This window comes from Polypterus senegalus, chromosome 15 (assembly GCF_016835505.1).
Source record: "Polypterus senegalus isolate Bchr_013 chromosome 15, ASM1683550v1, whole genome shotgun sequence".
NCBI lineage: Eukaryota > Metazoa > Chordata > Cladistia > Polypteriformes > Polypteridae > Polypterus > Polypterus senegalus.
In genome coordinates this window covers 25,541,667-25,564,707 of record NC_053168.1, presented here as the reverse complement: position 1 = coordinate 25,564,707, position 23,041 = coordinate 25,541,667, and positions in this window count along the sequence as shown.

Below are 23,041 nucleotides of genomic sequence, written 5' to 3'. Positions count from 1 at the left end.
GATCCCACAACATGGAACACTGTCCTACCGTTTGTTTTGTACGCGTGCGAGAATCACCACAGGCGTCCACTGGCTTGAGTCCCTTCGAGTTGTTATTCGGCAGGCGGCGGCGCGAGGCATCCTGGATGTGGTATGCGTGAGGAATGGATAGGAACGAGAGAGCAGCTAAGGTCCAAGCTTTGCAGATCGACTAATTTCGTTGCAAGACAGAATTTCTATGCTTTCCTCTATTGCTGTGGAACACCAACAACGAGAACAGGAAACTCAGAAGCGTCTTTACGATAGGCGCAGCAAGCTCCGTGAGTTCAAACCTGGCGATCGTGTTTTGGTACTGGTTCCCTCGGATCCACACAAATTCTTAGCTAAATGGCAGGGCCCGCCATTATTGAGGAGCGTATGAGTCCGGTAAATTACAAGGTTAGAATACCGGGCCGGCGCAAACCATTCCAGATTTTACACATTAACCTCTTGAAGGAATGGCACGACCGACAAGAGGTTAACACTTCCTTGGCTGCTGTTTCTCAGTCCGATGTTACCATTGGTAACGATCTTACTGACACGCAAAAGACAGAACTGTTATCTTTGATAGAACGGAACACTGATGTCTTTTCAGATTTACCAGGCAAGACTAACATTACAAAACATAAAATTACCACTGCACCTGATGTTCGCGTACAGATGCGGCCGTTCGGATACCGAGCGCGCGAAATATTGTGCGAAGAGGTAAAAAAGATGCTGACACTGGGTGTAATTCGTGAAAGTAAAAGTGACTGGTGCAGCCCAGTCGTATTAGTCCCAAAGCAAGACGGTTCGGTTCGGTTCTGTATCGATTTCAGACGCTTGAATAAGGTCTCTAAATTCGATGCTTATCCCATGCCCGTGTCGATGAACTGTTGGAAAAACTGGGTCAGGCGAGCTATATCTCCACGCTAGATCTCACGAAGGCTATTGGCAGGTGCCTTTAGAGGCTAGCAGTTGTGAGAAAACGGCATTTGCGACTCCTGACGGACTCTATGAATTTACAAGACTCCCGTTTGGTCTTCACGGGGCACCTCTAACTTTTCAGCGTATGATGGATCAGATCCTACGTCCTCACTCTGAATATGCTGGGGCATACCTTGACGATGTCGTGATTTTTAGCAATGATTGGAAAACACACTTAGAGCGGCTTCAAGCCGTTCTTGAAAGCTTGAGACAGGCTGGCCTTACTGCTAACCCTAAGAAATGTAAACTAGGCATGTCGAGACTCATTACTTAGGCTATTCTATGGGCAAGGGTTTACTTAGGCCACAATTAAGGAAAATAGAAGAAATGCTTGTTTACCGAGACCTGGGACACAGAAACAAGTACGCGCCTTTCTGGGACTCGCTGGTTACTACAGAAAATTCATTCCAAATTTTGCACATAGAGCTGCTCCTCTTACAGAACTTACTAGAGGCAGAAAAAAACGACCAATCTTGTGGACAGAAAATTGTGAACGTTCTTTCAACGATTTAAAAAAAGCATTGTCTTCTTACCCGGTTCTAAGGAACCCGGATTTCACAAAAGATTTTATCTTGCAAACAGACGCAAGTGCATTTGGTGTGGGCAGTCCTGTCACAAATTTTGATGGAGAAGAACATCCAATCACATATTTGAGTAGGAAATTACTTCCTAGGAACGCAATTATTCTACAATTGAGAAAGAATGCTTGGCAATTAGGTGGGCTGTGGAAGCGCTTCGCTATTACTTGTGGGGACGAAACTTCACTTTGGTAACTGATCATGCTCCACTTCAGTGGTTGTACCGACAGAAAGATACAAACTCTCGTCTAATGAGATGGTTTCTGGGTTTACAACCTTACAGTTTCACAGTAAAGCACCGACCAGGTTCTGAACACGTCAACGCAGACGTGTTATCACGACTAAATGAACCTGGTACAGAGAGTTGCTTGATTCACAGGAATGTGAATAAAGCTGAGGGGGAGGGTGTGAGCTGGAGGGCTGATCGCACCCCAAATAGAGACAGACGCCCCTGGGAAAACCACAAACCCTGAAACACTGACTACACATTGCTCCTTATCCTTGCACTATAACGCGTAATACAAGCCTCGCGCGTACTCCCGACTTATAAGCCTTGCAGCGCCTGTCAGTTTGGAATTGATTGTTTGCTTTTATCTCTCTCTGCTCCTAGCGGAACTGTCATCTCTGACTTGTCATGGAGCACGTTTAAGCTCATGTGTTTGCGGTGTCTGAATAAAAATCCTTCTTTTTTTCTACGACCTTCTGTGTCTCTGTGCAAATCTGTGACCCAAGCGTGACAATATATACACAATGGAACCTCGGTTCACGAACATAATTCGTTCCAGCTGTAAACCGATTTGGTCACGAACCGAAGCAATTTCTTCCATAGGATTGTATGTAAATACAATTAATCAGTTCCAGACCGTACGAACTGTATGTAAATATATATGTAAATATGTAAATATATGTAAAGATTAAGCACAAATATAGTTAATTACACCATAGAATGCACAGTGTAATAGTAAACTAATGTAAAAACATTGAATAACACTGACACAAAACACCCAGGCTCCCTGCTCAGCCACACGAGCAGGCTCTCTCTCTCTCTCTCTCTCTCTCTCAGCAGCACGCGCTCGCTCGCTCTCTCTTGGAACAGAGAGGAACATTTGAACAAATCCGAACTTTAATTTAAAAACCAACCACAAGTAACCAAAAAAGTTACAGTGCAGGAGATCACGCTATTAGCCTTACAGCCTGATTGCTGTAAACACGTTTTTTAAAATGAGTTTTAAACACAGCGGAAAAAAGGACCATTAGAACAAATCTGAAATTTATTTAAAAACCAACCACAAGCAACCAAAAAAGTAACAGTGCAGGAGATCACGCTATTAGTCTTACAGCCCGATTGCTGTACTGTACAGTACAGTAAACAATTTTTTTTAAAAATGAATTTTAAGCACAAGGAAAACAGGAACATTTGAAAAAAGAGAAAAGTAACATTGCAACAATTCACGCTACGAACTGAAAAATTGACTTTTGAAAAATCCGTAATACAAAAACCACCAAGAAAACTAACCTTGCATGAGTCGAGTGAGGCGGAACTGGGTGGAGAGAAGGGAGAGTCTGGCTCCACAATGGAGGGAAGTTTTCCTTCAGGTGTTTTCTCTCTTGTGATTTCTTGGGTTTCTGGTGTTTTTAGCTGTTTAGCTGGTGGGAGCGAAAGCCTCATGCAGCCATCCCAAAAACAAAGTCCTTGTGACCCAACCCTTTGTGTTTGCCCTCCACATCACTGGCAGTCTGGCTTTGTTTACATTGTGCTGCTTGAGGTTCTCAAATTGGTAAATGAGTAAACTGGTAAACAGTTTTTCCACCTCTTCCGGCACTTGAAGCCTGTGCCTGGTTAACGCTGTAACTCCTTTTGCAATATCAGCTGCTTTAATAGATTCTTTCTGCTTTAGAATAGTCGAAATCGTAGATTTTGACTTCTTGTACTCGGCGGCAAGATCAGTAACACGAACGCCACGCTCAGACTTTTCAATAAGTTCTTTCTTTACTTCGATTTCAATTTTCTTCAAAACTTTCTTCTCACCACTCTTCACTTGCTTAGAAGCCATAGTTAACTGCAAAAGCACACGAAATACTGTAGAGCACAAAGAGAGCGCAGGTAAAGCACGCACGTCTGACTGAGGACAATGAACAGGGAGCGGCTCTGCTTAAATACAGTAATCTGCGAGTATGAACCAGCTGGGCAGGCACGCACATGCAAGCTCGCTCTCTCTCTCTCAGCAGCACCCACCCCACCCCCTCAGGAGCAGGCAAGCAGGCAGGCAGGCACGTTCAGCACCCTCCCCCTCCCCCTCCCCCTCGGCAGCAGGCAGGCACGTCTGACCGAGAACAATGCAACACATGCGGAAATCATCGACGCGCACAAACCAAAAGGGAAACTGGCTTGTTCGTATACCGATTGTGTGGTTGTGAACCGAGGCAAAAGTTTGGCAAACTTTTTTGTCATGAACCGAGTTGTACGTGAACCGAGACGTTCGTGAACCGAGGTTCCACTGTATATATATCTCTTACACTGGGTTTATATATTTATTTTATATATTATTATTATTATTATTATTTTTTTTTTAATATATGCAGGATGGAAATCTGGCAGTGTTTCACAAACTTTGTGACCTTGGAACACATTTTTACTTTGCTAAGTTCACTGATGACTCACATACAGCAATCAAAGAGTCTTGGGGATTGAAACAACCGCAAATGGAAGAGACTAGTGCGATCAGGAGGAGGAGGAAAATATCATACTACTCTGTCAAGAGTTGGGGGACTTTTAGCAAATCTCAGTAGGTAAAATATTAGTTATTTTTTCTTTTCTGCTTGCAATCCAGCTATGACCACATCAGCATTGATCTTACAGTATGCCTGTGTGGAAGTTCTGCACATGGCTGCTACAGGTCTGTGATGTCACGCTGGCCCTGCCAAGCATCATTGGAAAAAATGTTCACCAAAGCAGGCTACATGGCAGATATTCATGAAAATATTGAATGAACAAGGTAATTGATGAACACAATATATTCGATTTGAAAAATGCTTTGCCAAATTTCGCTGATCAACACTACTGGTCACTAAAAACAATTTTTGTTTGTTTTTTTTTATTTCAATACTCTATGTTGGCATTATTCACCACTGCCACCAGAGATGCTGGAAAGATACTGGAAAGATGAAGAGAGAGCAACACAAAAGTATCCTGTTGATGGTAACACATTCATAGACTGTAGAATGTACAGGGGTTTTTGGTGAGTCTTTTGGTCTTGGAAACCCACAGTTTTACTTCATCCAACATCACTCCAACTGGAATTTTTATTTTCCTCCCCTCTCTGGCTATCTGCCCATAGTTTATAATTAAGTTGGACATTAAGATTCTCTAATGATATAAATAAGTGTTCTGCTGTTTTCACTTTGTAACTGTTTTTAGCTACCGATGTTATAAAACACTTTTGAGTTACTGTCATGTATGAATTTGTTAAATCAAATCACATCACTTACAAATTATACATACAGTAGAATATGTGAAATGCTTTTTTTTTCATCTCCAAAGACTGTGCCTTTAACAGGAATGTCCATCCATCCATCCATCCATCCATTATCCAACCCGCTACATCCTATCTACAGGGTCACGGGGGTCTTTAGGAGCCAATCCCAGCCAACACAGGGTGCAAGGCAGGAAACAAACCCCAGGCAGGGCACCAACCTATCGCATTAACAGGAATGCAAAAGGACAATATCAATAATACATGTCTTTATAAATATCAGAAATCATTAATAAAAGTTTAAATATGTGATAAGTAATAACTAAATATATAACATAGTAACTTAAAAACCTATTGTAAGAGAGTTAACAATAGGGCATCATGTATTTCCAGACAGTTTCCTTATTCAAGATGCATATGGACTGTGAAAAAAGATCCTGCTCAGTGTCTCTGTGGCTGTGGTAGCATTTACCTAACTGCAGGACACAGAAGTTGGTGCGGCTGGTGTCATTGATGATTTCTTTTTCACTTGGTGTAGATGTCCTCCAAATTAGGGGGTGCAGACCCAGTGATGCACTTAGTTGACCACACCACTCTCTGTAGGGCTTTGGTGTTCTGCAGCATGCTGTTCCCAAACCAGGCAGTAATACTTTCTGTCAGAAACTTTCAGTAATGGATGTATAGAAGTTCTTTTGTAAATAGGAGGGCAGATTGAAATCCATAAGACATGTGAGGTGGTAAAGATGTCGTCATGCCTTCTATATGAAGGTGTGAGTGTGTTTGGACCAGGTGGACACAGAGGTATCTGAAACTGGCCACCCTTTCTGCCTGAGTGCTGTTGATACTGAGAAGGTGGTAGTGCCTCTGCTATTTTCTCAAAGTGCGCAATGGGCTCTGTTGTCTTGCTGACATTAAGGAAAAGACTATTGTCCTAAAAACCAGTGTGACAGACTCTCCACTTCATCCATTTATGCCTGCTCGCTGCTGTTAGATATCAGACCTACCACAGCTGTGTTATAGAAATAAATGTTGTTGTTATTAGCCCAGTATAGCAACAGCCTCATTCCATTCCAGCATGTTATCTTTTTAAGATTTTAAGGTGGAAATCACACAAACCTAGAAGTTAATGTTTTGTTTTTGATTCAAAATGTTTGACTCTTTTCTTTACTGTATGTCTTTCAAGCAATAAGAATATCAAAAAGAAAACACAGCACCTCACTTACTAATTTTGATGTTAGTCAAACCTAAACTTTCTGTGTCTGTCAGGTGCCATTAATATTACACCAGCAAATGTTGGTAGTATTAGTTCTTATGGCAGTAATGTAGGAGCTATTGATCTGTCAGCTGAGACTATCAAGAAGACAATGTCTGCCAGCCTTGTTGGCTCTGCAGAAGAACATGCTGATGTTACTGTTTTCTGGGTCTACAATGAACTACCAGCATATATTGTGAGCCAGTATTGGTATAAGAATCATAACTCATTGCCGTTCATCAAAACTGGATTCAATGAGCCTCCTGCTTTCTGAAGACAGTGTGTTTTAACCTAAGGAGTGGATTAATGTCTTTAAATAGCCATGCACAGAAACTGCTGCAGAAAAAAAACAATCTATAGGGATAGCTGCAGAGATAAAGTAAAAAGAGTTCCTTCCAACAACAGAAAGTGAAATTTACACTAATGTATTTCAAGAGATCATCATACATCTTTACGTCTTTATTTTTTCAATGATGGTGCACACATTGTTAAAAATAAAGGTGTTAAAATGGTTCTTCAAAGTGGTTCCCAAAGGAACTACCCACATGAAGGTTCCAGAAGGAACATTTATTTATTTAGATCTGTAACAGGCTCCAAAAATAACCATGAACAGATGATAACAGGTTTATTAAATAACAATAAATTTATGATTATAACAGGACTCTTGCTGCGTACAATAACGCGCGCTGAGTTCATGTTTTCATCACCTCTTAATATACTGCCAGGTAGTCTACTTAGCATTAAAGATTTCTTCACACATACTAGTATACCTTTTTTGTCTCATGGGTGTGTAAGTACTTAAAAATATGGGTGATGGCTTGAATGTGACAATGCCAATGACCACTGTTTTGTTTCTCTTATAATGAAGAACACCACGAAGAATTAATGTCATCACATCTGCTTCCTCCTGCCATACCCCTTTAGCTCCAGATCTTTTTCTTTGTTCTTCTCATTTATTCACATGCTAATGAGAAACCACACAACCCAGTAAAGTGTCATTACAGAATTATTATTTTAAGAGTCTCCCCCTACTCCAACCTCAGAATCATCCAGTATGAGTGTCTGTATAGGGATAATTTAACCTTAGTTTAGTTTAGTTCAATGAGAAAGGGGTGGGACTTCTGGGCCAGAGAAGGAATTGACATCAGTGGTCCTCTGGTTGTTTGTCTTCTGTTATGTGAGCAGAGGCAAAGAAGGTGTTAGTTATACCACCACTTCCTACTCAGGAGTGCTATTGCTTACCTCACAGGAGCCATGAAGATGCTCCCTAGGTGCACGTGTGACACTGGTTTTCACATTTTTTCCTATGCCCTGTAGATGCTACATGGGCTGGACAGGCATCCCGGCCAGGGAGGAAACAAGAAGCAGGCCCAGAAGGAAGGATCGGACAGGCTATGGAAAAGAAAAGATATCACTGGGTGTTTTTTCATTCCCCCTGGACTCTAGATGGCAGTAGTACCAGATACCAGGGCCCAGTGGAAAGCCAGCAGAGCATGCAGGGAAATGTAGTCTGTAGAGCAACCTTGCTGGAGTCACTTGGGGCTGCAAGTGGGTGATGCAGGGAGACAAGCTCTCTGCTGTAGTGGACTTCCGTATGACCCAGAAGTACTTTCATCAGACAGGGGCCCTGGCACTGGAAGTACTTCCGGTTCCTTAATAAAAGGGACCTCACTGCCTTATTCTGGCGAATAGGAGCTGAGAGGAAGAAAGGTAATGACTGGAGGAGTACAGTGTAGTGGTGAGAAGAATTGTGGCAAAACATAGGAATTTTGGAAAGAGAAACCTGTGTTTTGTGCTTGTTGTGACGTATTTTGAGGTGATTTGGTTAATAAAGCAACCTTTATTTGAAGCCGAGACTGTGCTTCTGTGTTCGTTTTTGGGTTTGGGCCGTTGATGCCCCAGTTTCCATCACAGCCCTATTTAGAAATGACTCATAAAGATTCGTTGGCACTATTCATGCTATATGCGTGTCACAGGTGGTCTGATAACTTAAGAAAACAATACCCTTAAATACCAAGGCATGATTCTCACCATGGGGCAACAGACAAGTTTTGTGCAAAGTAAAAACAGTGTCAATGTTAAAAATGTAGAAAGCAGAAAAAGGCACCAACTGGTGGTGGTGATGAAATCAAAGGAAAAAGGATTAAAGCAGTTATGAATCAACTGGGTTAAGTTGCACCTAATTACACTGGCGGGGAAGGTGGGGATCTACAACTCTGAAAAGAATAGTAGGGTAATTAAAAGAAAATGGAAGGGTTGCTTTGGAAATCTACGCTGTTATCAGAGGTGGCCTTAGGGGTATGTGGGGCCTATGGTTAACCAATCCCATGTGGGGCCGGTTACGTCAAACGCTGTTCCCGGTATGTGTGGACTGTATAAACATGCACGTGAATTTAATAAAAATAATGTTAACATATACTGGATTTTCTCATTACAGTATTCAGCTAAATTTTTGCAAGATAATACGCAGACTTTATCAAAATATAATGATATAATCTATTATAAAAGTGCAATTCATACAGTAATTCATGACAATACAATGGCATGCGATGCCGTGTCATGCGGAAATTAGCAGGGCCTCTTCTAGAAAAGTATCCAAATAGCAAGTACACTCTGAGTCTCGATATGCAAGATGTCATAATCATAACTGGAGAATATAACTTGACAAATCCGCTCGAATGGGGCATGCAGACATCAAAAGCTGGGCCCCATTAGGTGTGGGGCGTGGGGCAGTAACCCCATTTGCCACCTTCAAATGCCGCTCTTGGTTATCAATGAGACCAGTGGCACTTACTTCTCACATCATGAAGACCTCTGACATACTGGTCCTAAACTATATCAGTCCTTTTGTGGTAGACCATCTGAACCCCTGTAGTTTGCCTATTAGACAAAGATTGGACTGGAGGATGCAATTATCTGCTTTCTCCTCAAGGCTTATTCTCACCTGGACAAAGCTGGCCTTACTGAGAGAATAATGTTTTTTGGTTTCTCCAGTGCCTTCAATACCATCCAGCTATACCCGTTAAGGGGTAAACTCAGACATTTGCAGGTGGACAAGTCTATGGTTTCCTGGATAATACATCTTAACAACAGAAAAAATGAGGAACCAGTTATATACTTTCACCACACCAAACAGCCTCTATGTTTTCAGAGAGTGGATGTAGAGGTGGTCCACTCTTACAAGTACTCGGTGATCCACACGAATGACAGGTTGGAAAGGTCTCAGAACACAGAGGAACTGTCTAAGAAAGAGCAGAGCAAGCTCTTCTTTCCTAGGAGACTGCATTCCTTTAATGTGGGAAGTGACATCCTCTATGTCTTCTACAACTTTGTAATGGACAGTGCAGTTTTCAGTGCTGTGGTGTATGGGCTGGTACCTTCACTTCAAGAGATGCCCACCAAACCAACAACCTAATTAAAAGTGCAAGCTAAGGTCTCCTTAGAATTCCAAGAACAAAGCTTAAAAGAAGTGGTGAGGCGGCCTTCTGCTGCTATGCACCTAAAATCTGGAATAGCCCGGCCTATAGGAATTCACCAGGCTAATACAGTAGAGCAGTTTAAAACACTGCTGAAAACACATTACTTTAACATGGCCTTTCTATAACTTTAATTTAACTTAATTTAAATTAATCCTGATACTCTGTATGTTCAATTTCCTTATAATAACTACTCATGGTGGCTCTAAAATCTGTACTGACCCCTACTCTCTTTTCTGTTTCTTTTTCCGGTTTCTTTGTGGTGGTGGCCTGCGCCACCTCCACCTACTCAAAGCTTCATGATGCTCCAACAACGATGGATGGATTTAAAGGCAGAAGTCTACGTGACCATCATCATCATCAAGTCCTTCCGTGAGAACCCTAAATCCAAAGAGGACTGTTTCATTTATGTTAGGTAGAATGCCCAGAGGGGACTGGGCGGTCTCATGGTCTGGAATCCCTACAGATTTTATTTTTTCTCAGCCGTCTGGAGTTTTTTTTTGTTTTTTCTGTCCCCCCTGGCCATTGAACCTTACTCTTATTCGATATTAATTAATGTTGATTTATTTTGTTTTCTTATTGTCTTTTATTTTTCTATTCTTTATTATGTAAAGCACTTTGAGCTACTGTTTGTATGAAAATGTGCTATATAAATAAATGTTGTTGTTGAAGCTCAGTTATAGGGCACACTCTGGACCCCCGAGAGCAAAGGAGAGAAATCAAACACAACTGGGTGCAATTATGAACAATACAGCACATCCTCTCTCTGATACACTGACACTGACGGCTTTCAGCTAACAAATCACACAGCAGAAGAGAGGCAGGAAATGCTACAGGGGCTCCTTAATACCAACATCTATCGTACAATAACTACAGCTTGGGTTCCAAACAACAACCCACATAGCAGCAGAAGTAATAGCCATTCAAAATGTGGGAGGTAACCATTTGGATTCTCTCAGTTTTAAAGAAGCTAATTAAACATGGAGCTTAGCAAACTGGCCATGTTAATTCAAAAGCTACAGGGAATTTTATACTTGCTCACTTCTGTAACTATGCTTTTAGAAAGCTACAGTCTATGATGATGTGGAGGTTTTTAAAAAATGTAATGAAAAACACCCACAAATGAATGAAGGCTGTAGCACTAGTGATATGAGTTTGTCATTTCATGTTCAATCAGGATGCAAAGAAAGCATTTCAACAATTTGGAGTCCAAGGACAAGCTGGCTTAAAAGTAAGTTAAAACCAAAATATTACTGTTATTATGAATAAATGCACCAGTCCTCACTCAGTTCTTTTATCCTTGGGTATTTCAGACATCCCACATTCAAAAATATGCGATTAGGTCAGAAAATTGTTTCAGACAGAAAGTCTGTGATAAGAATTAAAAAAAAACAGTGGCTTTGAAGGATTATTTATGAAGGCAAAGAAATAAGATTGTATTATTTGCTTAGTCTATGGGACAACTGTGAATAGGTGTTTGGTACCTTTGCTATGTATATATTATTTTGTCTTTAGAGAAAAGACAAGCAAAATGACACATTTTATTGGCTAACTAAAAGGATTACAATATGCAAGCTTTTGAGGCAACTCAGGCCCCTTCTTCAGGCAAGATGTTATTTTGTCTTGTAATTATTATGAAATGCCTGGAAAAGTAAGGCAAGTTTTATAAATGAAAGATGAAAAAATCAAAAGGAACTGAAAAATGTAAGTCAAAAATGAAAGCAGGTGTTACAAAACTAGGAGAGCAAAAGGTCTAGGAGCATAAGGTCTAAACCAAGCATAATCAAAAGATCTTTTTTTAGAAACCTCACAAAGCTAAGAAGCCAGAAATTATATGCTGTCGCACAGCAGAATCATTTGGCACCTGGACATGGAAGGAGCTAGAAGAAGGGGTGCAGATAGACAGCACATACCTGCAAGCATGTTAGAGATGTTTCTCTGCTACTAAAGTCCAATAATCTGGGTGCATCACCACCGGAAAATCTCTGTAAAGATCCTGGCTTAGATCATCTCATGAAAATCGGGGAAAGTGAGGCAAAAGGTTTTGCCTCTTAGCCTAAAGAAGGTACGAGGTGCACCAGCAGCCATACCACAAGCACTTCAAAACAGGTAATTCAATGGAAGCTAAACACGTTTTATCAGTGCTTGGATGGGAGACCATCTAGGAGAAGCTTAGGTTGCTGTTGCAAGATGTGTTAGTGCAGCCAACAGGGGAAGTGTACCTTGTGGTCTGTGTGTGGATCTCATTACCCCAAGTGAAGTGACAGGGACACTACGCTAAAAAATCTACCGGTGTCTTTAGTCTGAGACATAAAACCGATGTCCCGACTTTCTGTGGTCATAAAAGATTTCCAGGCAATCTTTGTAATGAGTATGGTGTACTAAATTGACCACTTTGGCCCGGTCATTTTGACTCCCTAATCATCTCCTATCCCTTAATTGGCTAACTGTTTTTCTCACAACTTCACCACTTCATAGTTAATGTGTCGTGAGTGTACTGGAGGTAAAATGGCTTCTATTGCACCATCCAAGTAGGTGCTGCACATTGATGGTGGTTGAATTTGTTTCCCACTCACTATGTAAAGTACTTCAAGCAGTGAGAAAAGTGCTATATAAATGTAAACAATTATTATTAACATTAATATATTAGTATTATAACCCAGCAGCGTGAGTATGTGATGCTCGGGTTGCTTACAGATGGCATAACATGCTTGAACCTAGGACAGTCATAGACTGAGATGGAAGGGGCAATGAGGACACACAACTCTTATGAGTTTCTTTTGAAAATTTTCCAGGCTTTTCTAAAGGTAGAGAAATCATCTAGGTGTCGTTTCTGTGGTTCACACACTCAAAGAATTTAATTCTATGGTTGTTTTCCTGCTCAGAACCTTCATTTAGAAATTGACTTTTATTTCACATCTTTTCGGTTGCCTTTTTGTTTAGAGTACGGGAGCGACCATTATGTGGTTTCCGTCATCATGACACGGCTCTTAGGGACATGACATCTAGGGTCTTGATATCAAGGGTGAAGTGTTGTATCTGAGATTAGACAAAACTAAGCAACTTGTGATTCTTTTGAGTTTTGGTTACATGGTCTACAATTTAGCGTTGCCTTTTGACTTTGATTTTTGGTTCACGATTTTGTCTCTCTTATTTTCTTTTCCGGTCTTGACCTTGGTTTTGCCCTGGACACTGTTCTTTTTATTGTTTCTCACTCATTTTTTTAAACGTCTACTTTTATTTTTTTCTCATACAATGGCAAAGTTTAAGTGCTTGTTCAAGGGAAAGTGTTGTGCAGTCTTTTTTTAAAGAAATACACTGTAAGTCAATACATAATCCATAAAACAGTGCTCCATGGAGGTCAAAATCATTCAATATAGAAATACTCCAATAAATCGTTTAAAATTAAGGGCTGAAACACATCAAGGATATGTTTAAAATTGCAATATGCATATCAGGATAATGTTCTTTGACTTTTCCAGTGCTTTTAACACCATTCTGCCCCATTGACTGGGTAAAAATCTAAAGGCTTTGAATGTCGATGCTCCCACAGTCTCCTGGATCATAGACTACTGGACCAACAGACAACAGTTTTGTGAAATAGTGGTGTGTAATACTGAAGCACTTCAGGGAACTGTCCTGTCTCCCTTTCTGTTCACCCTCTTTACAATGGATTTCCAACACAATATCAGAGATTGTGATCTACAGAAATTTTCAGATGGCTCGTCCATCTTTGGCTGCATTAATAATGGAGACCAATCCAAGTGCTGGAAAGTTGTGGATAACTTTGTCTTGTGGTGCAGGGACACCAACCTGCAACTTAACATCTGTAAGATACAAGAGTTCATGGTGGACTTCTAGCGTACCAAAAAGCCTCTGAGAGCCGTCACCATTCACGAGGAAGACATAGAAGTGCCTGGGGGTTCACATAAATAAGAAACTGGAATGGTCTGACAACACAGTGGCATTGTACAAGAAGGGCCAGAGCAGACTGGACTTCCTAAGGAGACTCGGGTCGTTTAAGTGTGTAGCAAGCTGATGGAAATGTCCATAGTAGCCAGTGTGGTGTTCTGTGCTGTGGTCTCCTGGGGAAGCAACCTGAGCTCAAAAGAAGTACAATGCCTGAAGAAATTTATCAGGAAAGCCTGAACCATTACAGGACGGACCCTGGAGACACTGAAAGCTGTTGAGGAAAACAGGATGGGGAAAAATTCCTTCCATCCCCTCTAGGAGGCAATCTCTTGGAGCACTTTTAGTCACAGGCTCATTCCACTATGGTGTGCTAAGAAGCACCTCTGCCAACTGTTATCAGGCAATTCAATGCTTCCACCGAAGTAACTGTTATGTTTATTTACTTATGGATTGATTAATTGACTGTATTATTTGCCTTTAGAGTTGATATCCTTGTTTTTTATGTTTCTGCTGCTGTATCGATCTGAATTTGCCCATGGGATTAATAAACTTTATTCAATTAAATTTCATATAATAATTTACATTGCTTTTTTAATGCAACACTCTAGCTAGAATATTTTTATACTATTATAAAATGATTTATTCCAAATGTCTTATTTTCCTTGTTATCACACTGCAAACTGTTGTCTTCCTTTCACATTGAGTTCAGTTTTTCAGCAAGACTTTGTCTAACAAGCATATACCTTTTTAAGTATGATAAATTTGCTAAAAATGAAGACATAAACGATTATAAAAATATAAACCTTTAATGAATGAAAAAAATACCATTACTATGATATCAGGCAGTGTAAATGATCTTAAAATTTCAGCACTGAAATTATTTCAATGAACTTTAATTGTGTTGAAATTATCATTTGGATAGTCATGTCTTCTATTCAGACATCAAAACATAGCTAAAAGTGTTTTTTTTTCTGTTCTGGTCTCTAATATGAAAGAAAACCAAAAGTGTACAGGGACTGGATAGATAAAAGGCCTTAGGCTGAAATAACAAGCTTACACAGTAACAGATCAATCAATATAGTTTGCTTTCCATAGAAACCAGCTGCTCTTATTTAAAAAAAAAAAAAGAATAGTTTAGAAATGTATAATTTAAATTGTGGTCTAAAATTAAACTTCTGCCACTCATATGTCTTCATCAGAATCAACCTACAAGTTAATTAATCATAACCCTAACAATGCAATATTTCATCATTTCATTTTCAGCTCTTTCTTAATCAACTTGTAATTGTATGCTCATTTAGACTCCTGCTGTGCTTTATGTTTGATATTGGCATGTTTCATCCATAATGCATTTGAGCCATACACGCGGCTATTAAAAAGCCTGTTTGTATTATCCACACATCCAATTTCTGTGACCTTTTTCCACCTGTTGTAGGACAGCACAGACACACACACCTACGCTTGGGCCTTTAGTTCCTTTAATCAACCTGAAAGCATGCCTTTCATTTATTTTTTTTTGGAGAAACCCACTGCCTCATCCTGCCTTATCCGAGACATTCCGAGTCAAGTGCTACAGATGTGCTACACATTTCGTTATTAGTCCTCCCAAATGTTAATATACTTAAGACATCATTAGGATTAAGAAACTATAATTATTGCTGTTTTCTTTAACTTTATTTCTTCAAAAGTGGCACAATACTCTGAGGCTGGGTTTGCATCAAACAATTTAGACATAATTAAAGTGCACAAAGCAGGCTTTAATTTAAGGATATACAGTCTAGGTCACCATTATTGGTACCCATGAAATTTAAGTACAATATGCAGAATACCTCCTGGGAACAAATTAGTCTAGTAAAACAGCTGTGGACTACAGACACACAACATGTTTGTGACAGAACAGCAAATGATGAAACAATTTTAATAATCAGAGAAAAAAAAAAAGAAAAACTGAAAGATTGCCATGACACTGGCATTTGCACCCTTTAAATGAATGCAAAGAAAATGATTACATTGACTCATCTGCGACAAACTGGAAATTAAACTCACCTGCGATAAACTGTCAGTGCCCACATGACTTGAATCAGCTAATGAATGATGACTTTAGTGCTATAAAAAGCCCCATGTTATTTCCTGTTCCTTTTTCACAATGGTGAATACGAGAGATTTCTCTGAGAACATCAGAAATGCTATTATCTTCAAACACAAGACTGCTAAAGGGTATAAGGCCATCTCCAAATCCTTGGTATCCCTGTTTCAGCTGTGTGCAATGTTATTAAGGAGTTTGCTAAGCATGGGACCATCAAAAACCTCTCTGGGGTCTCAAGAATAAATGGTGAATACACACAAAAATGTTGCATACATCTGTTTCCATGTTCACATAGTGATGTATAAAAACTCAGCTTGCTGTAAAGCTAGGCACATTCTCACAGCAGCTCCCCACCATTGCGTATGCACGTTTTTGCTTGGTTTTGCACCCAGTGTTAAAACAGTGCTACTGTTCCTGTGTGGTTTCCCTTTCATTTTTAGATTCACATCCAGGATACAGGCTTTATGAAATACACTGAAATTAACCACATATTGTTTATAAATTTAAGGCACCTGATTGTAATCAACCTGTAACAATATAATGGTGCACGGAATGGCCAAGCTATTCCAAATACCACAGCTGCTTTAGTGTTGTTACTCTCTGTGTACCACTTAGAGTATTTTAACCCACTGTATCTAAGTGTATAATCACAGTTCTACAGCAGCTGATCAGAAAGCTCTACAGTGGGTTGTATCGAGAGCACAGAGGATTATTGGGATACAGTTTGCAGCCCTGGGAGACATTTATAGCACACACTGCATCAGGAAAGCCACCAGCATCTGCATGGATTGCACAGCTTGAGTCACTTTAAGAATCATTTGCACTATCTGTACAATATGTCCATGTATATTGAACTTAAGCTTTCATACTGTATATTTTTCATTGTTTTTAATTGTATTTTTATTATTAATATTTTATCATTTTTAGGACAATAACTTTATGGAGGATTTGCGTATTGAATCTCATTATACCATACAATGACAATAAAGGAATTCAGTTCAGTTCAATAGAAGAGAGTGTGAAATTACAGATAATAATGACTCAGATTTCCAAGAGCTATCGTCTTAGAGCTCTTTGATGCTAGAATACTAGGATGTATACTTGATTTAATGATGAAAAATGATGAAATGCACTAAAGTATCTATTTTACATTATACAGATACATTGCTAACTTCATTTAAATAATGTATATTGTCAATAATTAAACGTGGGCACAGTGGCACAGTACTAGCAATGAGCAAGCACCCCATCCTGTAACTGGTCCTGCCTTGCGTTGTATGCTTGCTGGGACTGGTGCAACCTTGGATGGATAGATGGATGGAATAATTAAATATGTATTACAGAGATTTTTTAATGTTCTTTAAACGTTTCAGAGAAAAGGCGTTCTCAGCTTACAGCTGGTTGTACATTTATTACAGAGCCTATATTGTGGCAATTGGTCACATGGAGAAAGAAAATGGAAGGACAGGATTTGGGGGTTGGTACATTTGGGAGAGACAGTACTGCTGCAATAAATTATTTCATTAAGGGTCACCCACGTCCCAGTAAGCATTTTGCGGAAGGCAGGAACAATCCCTGGACAGGGTGCCAGCTCATTGCTATCACTACACCATTATGCCCCCATGTTTAATACATGTTTTAATGCATTTTGTCATGAAAATGATATCATAGTATTCCAAAATGTTCAGAGAGATGTAATATCATGAATGTAATGTATTCTGCATTGACATCAGTGCCTATGTGCTCCTGTCTGCAACAGAGGAAGCCCGTTTAAGAAGCATGTAATAATTCACACACATAAAATACATAGAATATGAAGCGTTTAAAGTGCTACTTTGGTTACAATGGGATTTGAGAAACTCTAGTAAATTAATTTTAAGATGACATATAAACTACAAGATTGGAGTGGAACTTTCAAGATTAAAGTTGACAATTCAACCTTTTTTTTCTTCACTGTGTCCCTGATTTTTTCTTTTCTCTGTACTCTAAAACGCTTCCAAATGACACTAAGACAGTGGGCTACAACTTGCCTTTTCACGGCAACTTTGATATCTGACCACTTTTTTTATTTCTGACTCTGTGCAATTTTCTGAACTTAAACTTTCGAATATCTTTGTCACTCTGTATCACTCAATCAGCTTCCTTTTGTTGTTTATACCACTGCTTAAACCAACAAATAGTACGTTTTTCCTTGCCTCCACTTCGCATTCACTGAAATTCTTCTTTATCTCCCCATGCTTTTGCCATTGTCTTTTCACAAAATGCTAAACTTACAGGGCTATTTATATTGATTTGTATATTCAAAGGGTTGTAATTCTGGGGACAGGCGCGTGCATATGTGTTACATTTCACGCTGACCGGGATTTATAGGGCAGAAGTGCGTGGAAGTTGACTTATGCACGGTTTTATATATCTGAATTTTTTGTGTATACACACATTTCAACTTTTGTCTGTATGCTATGTTTTAATGTGAATTCTACACATGGCATTATACACAAGGCCCTTGGTCATCGAAGGTTGGTGTAAACACAACATAAAACATTCAAAAACTCATATGAATGTGAATATGATATGATGTTTGATCCGACAACCTTTGGTTTAAAGTCACAGAAACTAAAAGTGAATCACATGTTAACAAACTGTACAGACCCATTATGTTTTAAGCCTACGAATCTTAGATTACTGATTGGATTTCAGTGAATGTTTTTGTTTGCTATTTCTACAGATATTCAAACAATTATAAGCATAATCAAGGTTATTTCCTTCGGTCTTGTGCTTTTCTTCAAATTGAGCCCTAGAGACTTCAGTCTACCCTACCCTTTACCTCACCATACACTCTTTAAAGGTGAGGTTTGTTTTCATAAATTTCATGACTGTATTGATTGTCCTCCTAAAATCTTTATGGAAAACAATGAGAAAGCTTGGTGTGAAACTAACAGAAAAGTTTGCACATCTCATTGTTTACATTATTATGAAAAAGCATCTTGTGTCTTTAATATATTACAACAAATTATTGTAACTAGAAAGACCAACTAATCTACCTCAGCCTTTAAATGAAAATGTAGATAATCATTCAGTACAAATGTAAGTGAAATAAAACAGTGATGCAGCAGTGAGCTCTTGAGTATGATCAAATAATTTAATAATAAATTACCAGCAATAAAGAAATGATATTGCAGTCCTTCTGGGCAGCACTTGTTTATTAATATTTTATTGTACATTTTGAACATAACTCACAAAACATTTAATAGCATTCCCTCCATATAAATGTAAAGCATAATTTCAAAATAAGTGGACCTGTTGCTGATTTTATTTCCATTCTGCAGAAATTCATTTAGCTCTAATGCTGTTCACCCTTCATTGATTTGTGGGCACTCTTATCTTCAATAGAATGATACTAGCTGTCCCAGCAAATGCTTACCTTTCAGATATATTCTGACATTATCCAGAATGCTGATTTCAGCAGCTTCATCAATTTGTAACATATGATATTGGTAGGATATCTAAATAGAATCAAACTCTAATACATAGCTCTATAGCAAATATAGAACCGCAGTGTATATATTTCAAGCTAAAAACACCTCAAGGTGAAGAAAAAATCCAGGTAGAAATGGATTTTGGCAAACACAAGAAAACAGCTTAAGATCATAACTTGGTTACAGGGTTTGTTCTCATTTCAGAAAGTCAAGATGTACTGTTAGCATTTTAATAAATAACAAAACTGTAATAAAAGCAATCTATTCAATTGGTATACATACTGTACACCATTTAAAAATATACAACCAAAATCTGTTAAGCTGTATTTCCAAGTACATGTATAAACGTTTCTCATGTTTTATTTAGAGTGGCATGGTGGCACTGGGGTAGTGCTGCTTCCTCGCAGCAAAGAAACCTGGGTACTCCCTCCATGTAGTTTACATGTTCTTGTAAATACAATCCCAAACTGTAATCTTTATAATTTGAGAGTTTATGAGCAAAAACAGGAAGAAATAGCAAAAAGGATGTGCCTTAAAGGTAATCCCAAGCAAACAAGTCTCAAAATACTTATGAAGAGTGAAAAATCTAGCGGCAAAGCAAAAATGATGGAAAAAATCCAAACCAAAAATACAACAATTAAAGAACTCCAAACAACTTCAATATTTAACTGCTGAGTGTTACTTATGAATGGAATAAATAACCAAAATGAGGAGACAGCGATTGTGACATTATGGTGACCCCACCTCCTGGGGCTCCACCCCTAACAGGAGCAGCCGAAAGAAGAAGAAGAAGAAATAATTAAATAAATACATAAAGAAATAAGCAATATATTTTGTGACATATTTTTTATTTTGTTCAAAATATTCCTCCATATATGTCATCCATAGTGAACAAACTTGGCATTTGTGACTAACTCTGCTTGGCACAAGGCTTAATCCTATCACTTGTTAACTGCATTCTTTCTTTAATCGGCATCAGTATCGTCATCTTTTGCTATATTAACAGATTGGGAAGTAAAATCTCTTTCAATCTTGTCTGAAATAAAACTTGCGGGAGTGATTTTATGCAGTTTCTATTATTCATACTGTAATTTTTGAAAGACAATACTCCCTGTTCTCTGTGTAATTACCAATGTTGTCTACATTAACAACTTTGTACATACATATAGTTTCCTTCATAATATAATGCTGAATAACCAAGCTGTATTATGAAATGGCTTTTTTAAGGAAATTGCTTGTCAATCAAAAAAACCTGCTTAATTCTTAGAAAATTCAGTAATATACTGTATTTATACATTTATTTTTAAGTGCAAGAAAGTATTTTTTCCCCTAAAAACTTAATAGATGGGCCTAACAGTCTGACAGGGTGGGCACTGCTTCCTAATGCCTGTCCAGAATGATAGGACTGCTTTGTTTTAAGGGTAGGTGATGTGCAAAAAAAAGCTGTTTAGAGCTGGAAGGATTTAATTATATTTGTTGCTGTTTAATATATTTACTTTAGCTATGGCCTTAAAAAAACTTTTGGGAACATTACAATAATCTAGAAGAGAAAAGGCCATTCAACTCAACAAACCTTGCTAGTCCAATCTACTTTTTTCTTCCAAAATAAGATAAAGTCTCGTTTTAAATACCCCTAAAGTTCTACTCTCTACCACACTACTTGGAAACTTACTTCATGTGTCTGTTGTCCTCTGGGTGAAGAAAAACTTCCTAATGTTTGAGCCGAATTTACCCTTAACAAGTTTCCAAATGTGTCCCTGTGTTCTTGATGAACTCATTTTAAAGTCACAGTCTTGATCTACTGTACTAATTCCCTTCATAATTTTGAACACTTGAATCATGTCACCGCTTAATCTTCTTTTACTTAAACTGAAAGGCTCTGCTCTTTTAATCTTTCCTCATAATTCATCCCCTGTAGCCCTGGAATCAGCCTAGTCGCTCTTCTCTGGACCTTTTCTAGTGCTGCTATGTTCTTTTTGTAGCCTGGAGACCAAAACTGCACACAGTACTCCAGATGAGGCCTCACCAGTGCATTATAAAGCTTGAGCAGAACATCCTTTGAGTTAGCCTTTATCTGTACTTTTATTTGAGATTTATTTTAGTAACCTGGCCCCAGATCGGACACCCCATAAACTTCGCACATGGTTTTATAGCTCTTTGTACCTTTCACATTTACAAGCAGGAAACCTATAAAGAGAATATATGTGTGTTTTTTGAAGATGCACTGGACCAGATAAAATTATTAGAAGATACTGCTTACATAAAAAGAATAAATGAGTAATACTACTGTAGATGATCCAGATTGTGAAATAAACATCTATTGCAGGGGTGCCCACACTTTTTCGGCTTGCGAGCTACTTTTAAAATGACCAGGTCGAAATGATCTACCTACTTTAAAAATGCTATATATATATATATATATATATATATATATATATATATATATATATATATATATATATATATATATACTGTATACTAAGTATCTCACGGTATACATAAAATATATGTTGTCGTACCTTGCATAACTAAATAACCTTTATGGCACAATAACAATTCAATACATTTATGGTCAGTACAGTATTTGGATTTAATAATCTTCATGTGGGAAAAGGCTGACTCGCATAATAAATAATAATACATTTTATTTATATTGCACTTTATATTTTAGCAATCTCAAAGTGCTACAGAGAAAAAATAAAAATAATAAAACATGAAAATATATATATATATTATAGCGATTGGCTCAAGTAAAGCTGAGTCTTGAAACCGTCTGTCAAAGTCTGACAGGCAATTTTCAATCTGTTCTGTAGCGCATGCTGTCAAGTTGTGCACTCCCATACGCAACACAGAAGATTGAAAATTGCGTCTCCAGCTCTGACGCAAGGTTTTGGATGTTCCCCAAATATCACCCGGAACAATGTTTTGGCGTGTCTGTCCTTGCTTTTGAATTCAGCCAAGTGAAAAATCACAGCTGTCCGAATAACTGCGATTTTAGTTCTCTCTTCTTTCTCTTTCTCAGATAGCTTTTCGGAAGGAAGTCAGTTTCGTAGTTGTTATGAACAGTTCGAAAGTGCCTTTCCACATTTTCCTTCTTTGGAATAGCAATGATATATCGACAGATCAGACAAATGCACTTTGATTGTGACATTGTGAGAAAAAAAATCCTCTTCCAATTTCACATCCAGCCCATATCCTCCCCAAACAATTTTTTTTTAAATCCCTTCTTTAGTCAATATAAATTGGAAGGCTAACTAGATCACTTAGATAGCCGGAGTTTTGCAGTAGCTCGCACGTTTGATTGTGTATGCTAGATGACCAGTGTGTTAGAAGAAAACAGATCTCAGACTGGCCGCCCTGTATGTCAATCAAGTGGCAAATGCCATAGGGAGGATATATGATAGACCAACATTTAAAAAAATAATTTTTTTAATGCAACAAAATCTACCTGCACTATCTTTGGGATCTACCGGTCGATCGTGATCGACGCATTGGGCACCCCGATCTATTGAATAGAGAAAAAGAAGCAGATATTTTAGATTTATCGTGAAATCCTTGGCTCTGGAGAGATTAACAAAATAGCAGAGTACAATGAGTGTTAGTAAAATAGTGCAAACTGTTAATAAGCTACCAGGTGGCTCTTTGTCTTATTATGGTGATTGGTCTTTGGTCCAATGTGGTATGATATGGCATTTGATCCAGCATGCCACCAGCATTGTCGAAACAGAAAGACGAAGAGATCAAGCAATGGCCTCTTCTCAGGATGTAAAATGGCATGGAGAGAATACCAGCATGCCTTTAGAG